The sequence below is a fragment of the Chiloscyllium plagiosum genome, chromosome 33 (assembly GCF_004010195.1).
Source record: "Chiloscyllium plagiosum isolate BGI_BamShark_2017 chromosome 33, ASM401019v2, whole genome shotgun sequence".
NCBI classification, from domain to species: domain Eukaryota; kingdom Metazoa; phylum Chordata; class Chondrichthyes; order Orectolobiformes; family Hemiscylliidae; genus Chiloscyllium; species Chiloscyllium plagiosum.
This window is the reverse complement of record NC_057742.1, coordinates 4,531,634-4,538,359: the sequence shown is the minus strand read 5'-3', so window position 1 is coordinate 4,538,359 and position 6,726 is coordinate 4,531,634. Positions and strand designations below refer to the sequence as shown.

Below are 6,726 nucleotides of genomic sequence, written 5' to 3'. Positions count from 1 at the left end.
GAGAGGTGGGGTGTGTGTGTGAGAGAGAGAGAGAGTTCAAACAGAGGGCTGCACTGACACTCCCGCATCCACCCACACATTTGGAATGAGGGGCGATTGTCTGTGTGTAACTCTACGGTGACACAGAGCTGTGTTAGGGGTTGGGGGGGTAGCGACTGTGTGATGGGAGAATGGTTTGTTTAAAGAGCTTAATCTGTCCCGACCTCCATGTCTCCCAATACTCCAGGTGAACAGTTTCCAGGCCGTACTCATCACAAATGAACGACAATCCTTCATTATATTAAACTACGGGAATATTGAATGGACAACGGGTACTGCGAGTGGTGGGAATGCTGACACTGGATTGGGTGGAACTGAAGCTCAGGTGAGCATGGGGGCAGTGTAGCCCCTTCCCATTCAATGTTCAGCCTCATATCATGGGGCTCGAATCCCACTGAGGGACCGGCCACACGACCAGTACTCAATACAGTCAGAGGCCCAATGGTAGTGTCCCTATCTTCTGAAAACAAACCTTCCACTTGGCTAGCAAACTTACATTCAGAATCTCAACCTGATCGACAAATCTTCTCCAAACTGGCTCATGCCTACCTCTGCTGAAGCTCCATCTGTCCCATGGATGTGTCATTGCAAAATGGATTCACTGGAGGAGAGGCGAAGGTTGTGGCTGTAAGAGCTGCTCCTTTTTTGAGTGTTGAAGTGGATTTTCTCAAACGTTTGGAGCAGTAGTTAGATTAGATTCCCCTACAGTATGGAAACAGGCCCTTCGGCCCAACGAGCCCACACTGACCCTCCAAAGAGCAATCCACCCAGACCCATTCCCCCCTACCCCACATTAATGCACCTGACACTGTTGACGATTGAGCGCGGCCAATTCACCCGACCTGCACACTATTGGATTGTGCGAGGACCCCGGAGCACGCCCACGTTGACACGGGGAGAACGTGCAAACTCCACAGACAGTCGCCTGAGGCAGGAATCGTACCTGGGTCCCTGGTGCTGTGAGGCAGCAGTGCTAACCACTGAGCCACCCAACTGCCGCCCAACTGTTTGATAAGCCAATGCAATGTTTTAGAAGTTTGGGGAAAAAAGATCAAAACAACAGCACTTTAAAGAGAGGGATGGGTATATGAATAGGAAGGGTTAAGAGGGATATGGGCCAAATGCTGGCAAATGGGATTAAATTAATTTCAGATATCTGGTTGGCATGGATCAAAGGGTCTGTTTCCATGCTATACAGCTCTGTAGCTCTCTTACTGTAATTAGAATCAGCTTTATTGTCGAATGTACTCAAATTAGTGCACTGAAAAGTTTACAAGTCACCACTTATGGCAAAATCTTAGATATAAGTGTACCTCAGTACATATTCTTCAATATAAATTCATAGGGTAAAAAGAAGAAGAAACTTAAAGAGATTTAAAAAATCATAGGAATAAATTAGACTGTACAGAACTAACAGTCTTTCCAATCGAGTCCACGGCAGCACCTAGCCTCCGGTCCACACTGGGCCTTGACTCCAGACAACACCATGCTTCATCATAAGGCTCTCGAAGCCAAGGAGCCGCCCAGGAGCCATCTCACGGCCAGCCGTCCGCACTGAGACCGTGCCGGGCCAGGAGAATGCCACACCCAGGCCACCAAGGGGTGACCAGGTCGAGCCAAGGTGATGAAACGCTGGGCCGCAGAGATACCGTCACGCCAGACCAAGGCACCAAGCTGAAATTATGCCCCTGTGGGCCGTGAGATCGCCAACTGGGTCCACCACACTGAGGCCAGGAGTGTTCAGGACATTGTTGAGAGAAAAGAAGGAAAAAGCAAGGCACAAAGATAAAAAAAAAACGAGAGAAAAGAAGAAAGTAAATGGACTGAGCAGGCGAGTGCCCCCTGAAGGGTCCTACTCTGCCGCCATCTTGGAAGGGTAGATGACATCCCTGAACAGGTCACTTAGAAATTATTTACAGTTAGTCACCATCAAAACAGTGTACACATTTAAAAAATAAATCATTCAGAGGATGTGGGGGGGGGGGGGGGGGGGGGGGGGGTCGCTGGCTGGGCCCAGTATTTATTGCCCCCCCGTCCTTAGTTGCCCCCCCTTGAGAAGGTGGGGGTGAGCTGCCTCCTTGAGCCGCTGCAGTCCATGTGCTGTAGGGTAGACCCACAACGTCCCTGAGGGAGGGAATCCCAGGATTCCGACCCAGGAAGGAACGGCCGATAGATTTCCAAGTCGGGACGGTGAGGGGCTCGGAGGGGAACTTGCGAGGGGTGGGGGGGTGTTCCCATGTACCTGCTGCCCCTTGTACTTCTAGATGGAAGTGTCCGTGGGTTTGGAAGGCGCTGCCTGAGGGTCTTTGGTGAGTGTCTGCAGCGCCTCTTGTAGAGTTTTGTGTCATTCTTTTTTTTTGACTTTCTGATGGTTGATCCGTTGAAATGTTTGACTAGACAATTTCAGAGGCCAGGTACGACCGGAATGTCATGACTGTGGGCCAGACCAGGAGTAGGCAATGCTGAACAAGGTTTCCTGTCTCTGGGTGGTAAGCCCAGAGGGTGACCTGGGTCTTTAAACCACTAGATCACCTCCTTTTAAAGAAGGTCAATGAGAGTCAGGTAGGTTTTTTTTCCATCAGCTACTTGTGATCAGCAATCAGCTCGCTTTAGCACTTAATGATAGGAAATAAATACTGGGCCAGCCATTGAAGCCCAAATCCCGAGAATGAAAAAAACTAAATCTTTAAGAGTTTAATCAATCCAACAAGGTACACTCTAACTGGTAGTTAGAGTTAGGCTAACCATCTAAGTGTAACCAAGTTCAAAAAACAAATAGTACAGCAACAGGACTTTCAGCCCTCGAAGCCTGCGCTGACATATTTTGCCCTTCCATATTAAAACTGCCTTTACTTATAGGATCTGTATCCCTCTATTCCCTTCCTATTCCTGTAAATGCTACTGTTGCTTCTGCTTCCAGTGGCAGTGCGTTCCGGGCACTAACCACCCTCTGTGTGAAAACCCTGCCTCACACTTCTCTTTTAAACATCTCCCCTCCCTGCACCTTGAACCTGTGACCCCCGGTAACTGACCCCTCCACCCTGGGGAAAAAACCTCACACTTCCCACTCTATCCACGCCATTCACAATCTTATAAACTCCTATCAGGTCACCCATCAAACCCTCCTGTGTTCCAGTGAAAACAAACACAGTCTATCTAACCGTAGAAGTTTATAAAATAATGAGAGGTGTAGATGGTAGTTATTTGTTTCTCTAGGATTGGGGATTTTAAGATGAGGGGGCACATGTTTAAGGAGAGAGGAGATAGATTTAAAAATGGCATGATGGGCAACTGTTTTCCCCAGGGGGGTGGTCCGTGTGTGGACTGACCTTCCTGAGGAAGCGGGGGGGGGGGGACAGTTACAACATTTAAAAGGGATTTGGATAAGGACATGGACAGGAAAGGGTTAGAAGGAGATGGACCGGGAGCAGGCAGGTGGGGGCTGGGTCAGTTTGGGGACTAGGGTCAGCACGGACTGGTTGGGGCTGAAGGGTCTGTTTCTGTGCTGTATGACCCCATAGATTTTCTTCATTGCTAAAATCCCCCATACCAGGCAACATGCTGGTAAATCTTTTCTATAACCCTTTCCAAAGCATCCACATCGTGCTGGGAGCGTGCTGACCACAGCTGGATGCAAATATGGCCTACCTCGAGCTCGATAAAGCTGCAGCATAAACCTTTTGAATAATTTACTGATCCATTTCCTGTTCCTTTCACAGGCCGGTTTTAACAGTGGAGGATCTACTCATTACTTCAGCATTCCAGGCTCACAAACTCCAGACATCGTCAACATTGAGTCCACAAGCAACGTGCAAGAACCAGGACGTTGGGTATTCAGAACAGATACGTTCAGTGTGCTGGAAGGCTGTATCTTCAATGGTACTTACTGGACAAAAGATTAAACCCAATTGTCAATCATGCTGGTTGACAAATTTTAGACAGTCTGTCTCCTAATTGTAGTACCCTATTATTACTACACACATTTAGCACGCCATTGCTTAGATCCTTGTGTCAAAGCTGGGACATTATGTTGAGGTTGTACAGGATGTTGGTGAGGCCCCTTCTGGAATACCGTGTCCAGTTCTGGTCCCCCTGTTATAGGAAGGATATTATTAAACTGGAGAGGGTTCAGAAGAGATTTATCAGGATGTTGCTGGGAATAGGAGGGTTTGAGTTATACAGAAAGGCTGAATAGGCTGGGACTTTTTTTCCCTGGAACATAGCAGGTTGAGAGGCGACCTTATAGAGGTTTATGGAATAATGAGAGGGTATAGATAGGGTGAATGGCGGGTGTCTTTTCCCTAGGGCGGGGGGATTTCAAGACTGAGGAGCAAGTTTTTAACATGAGAGGAGAGAGATTTAAAAAAGACATAAGAGAAAGTTTTTTTTTTTACCTAGAGGGTGGAATGACCTTTCTGAGGAAGTGGTGGATGTGGGGATAGTTACAACATTTAAAAGACATTTGGATAAGGACGTGGACAGGAAAGGGTTGGAGGGAAATGGGCCAGGAGCAGGCAGGGGGGGGGGGAACTGGGTTAGTTTGGGGATTAGGGTCGGTACGGACTGGATTGGCCGAAGGGCCTGATTCCATGGTTTATGACCCAAGACCTTGTTCAAACTACCATATGTCATTCAATAAACAACTCCCATCAATGTTTGCTTCCACCCTCCTGCTTCACAACCCTAACCAAACCGGTCCTACCTCTTGGCCCTTTGGTTGAGATCCTTACTCACGTGCAGATGTCAGTCATTATCAGGAGAGTCCCGAGATGCCTCCCCTTTTAACCTATCTTCCCAAGTTCAGAATGCCCTTGGAGATTCAGCTTGCAGCCACGTCAGTATGTTATGGATCAGGTCAGATCCCCTCCAAACATTTCAAAAAGGCAGCCCTGACCCCAACGTTGCTGGTTGTTTTGAGCAGGTGTGAGGTGGACTGATGCAGCTGGTCGAAACCCCTCAATTTTAAACAAAACAGAATTTATTTACAGAATACCGAACGAAACACAAACAAAAGAAAATAGAATACAAAATAACTTAACCTTTCCGAAACTCGTCAGACTATCCCAAATTAATGATGCAGTTCCAAATTCCTGCAACAGTCCCCTTTGGCAAAGAAGGTGAAATTAATATAGGGTCTTGCAGGAGAGAGAGAGAAAGAGAGATGGAAGAACAATTAGGCATGGAACACCTTTTTCCGTGAAACTTTCTTTTGAAATCCCAGCAGCTCTGAACAGCCAGACTGTGAAATCCAAACCAAAGTTGAGCTGGGAGAACTGCCCACTCCCCTTCATCGTTCAAATGCTTTCTTTAAAAACTTGGAACTTGGCAACTTGCATGAGGCGGGATCTATTAGCTGTAATCAAGTTGGCCCTAACCCCCATAATAACCGGACGCAACAAAATCTATGCATTTACAACCCCCTGAAAAAAAACAAGGGTAACATCTCCTTGTTAAAGGAGCAGCATCATCACAAATGACAATTACGTCTTACTCATTTACCTTAAATTGTGCATTTAAGTCAGTATTTTTGTGCACAATCATATAAACTGCCTTTAAAGCAATCTTTTCTAACATTATTCTCCATTTTATTCCTGCCCGTTGCTGAGCAGATGTCAAATATCTCTCAAATCGGTAGCTGGGGTAAGGGGTTAGGTGAGTGACTGCTTATCCCTGACAATTCAACATCCTTTTTCCAGGGAGATATATCCGGCAGGACGATAGCTTCTGGACGAACTCGAGTTGTGAAACAAAATGTAAATGTAACAGCAACAGCTCTCTGGTCTGTGAACATAAACCATGTGCTCCATACGAGGTCTGTCTCTCATCGCCCTCCTTTTACATCTGCAAGCCAGCTTCCGTTCAGACCTGCACCATCTTCGGGGACCCCCATTACCAAACCTTTGATGGGCAGCTGTTCCATTTTCAAGGCACCTGCACCTATGTCCTGTCTGAGGTGTGTCAGAGGAACAGAAGTTTACCTGCGTTCAGAGTGGAGGCAAAGAACGAGAACCGTGGGAACACAGCGGTGTCCTGGCTCAGACTAATCCGTCTGTTCATCTACAACACGGAGATCACCTTGATCAAAGGAACGACCCATCATATCCTGGTAAGTACAGGGACCATGAGGAAGCTGGGATCACTGGGTGGCACATTCGGCCTGGCTTTTCAGTGCAACTTGCATTTCTGATGTAAAGATCCAGATTTAAAACTATACCACAAACTTCTGAGCAGCATTTCATTCATTGATAGGAATTTGAACAAAGGACAATGACAAGAGTGGGACAGTGGGATCAGTTTGGGGATTGATACAGGGCTATGGGGAGAGCGGGGGGGCAGTGGGATTAGTTTGGGGATGGATACAGGGCTATGGGGAGAGTGCGGGGACAGTGGGATCAGTTTGGGGATTAATACAGGGCTATGGGGAGAGCCCGCTCCCTCAGCACTGACCCTCCCACAGCGCCCACTCCCTCAGCACTGACCCTCCCACAGCACTCACTCCCTCAGCACTGACCCTCCCACAGCACCCGCTCCCTCGGCATCTCCCTCCGCCCCTCCCTTGCAGAAGGCTCCGTTACCACGTGAAATAGCGCCGGGCGACCTCCGTCTGTCGCTCGTCGCCTGCGGGGTCCTGCTGTCTCCCACCCACCGTATGGGGCGACCCTTCTGTCTGATGTCTCCCTTCACCCC

General features: G+C 48.1%; 1 protein-coding gene across 2 annotated transcripts in view; it reads left to right on the top strand.

Annotated features, from left to right (window-relative positions):
• The window catches only part of gpr179 (G protein-coupled receptor 179), a 102,016-nt gene that overhangs the window by 56,182 nt on the left and 39,108 nt on the right, over nt 1-6,726 (top strand). The window lies entirely within an intron of this gene.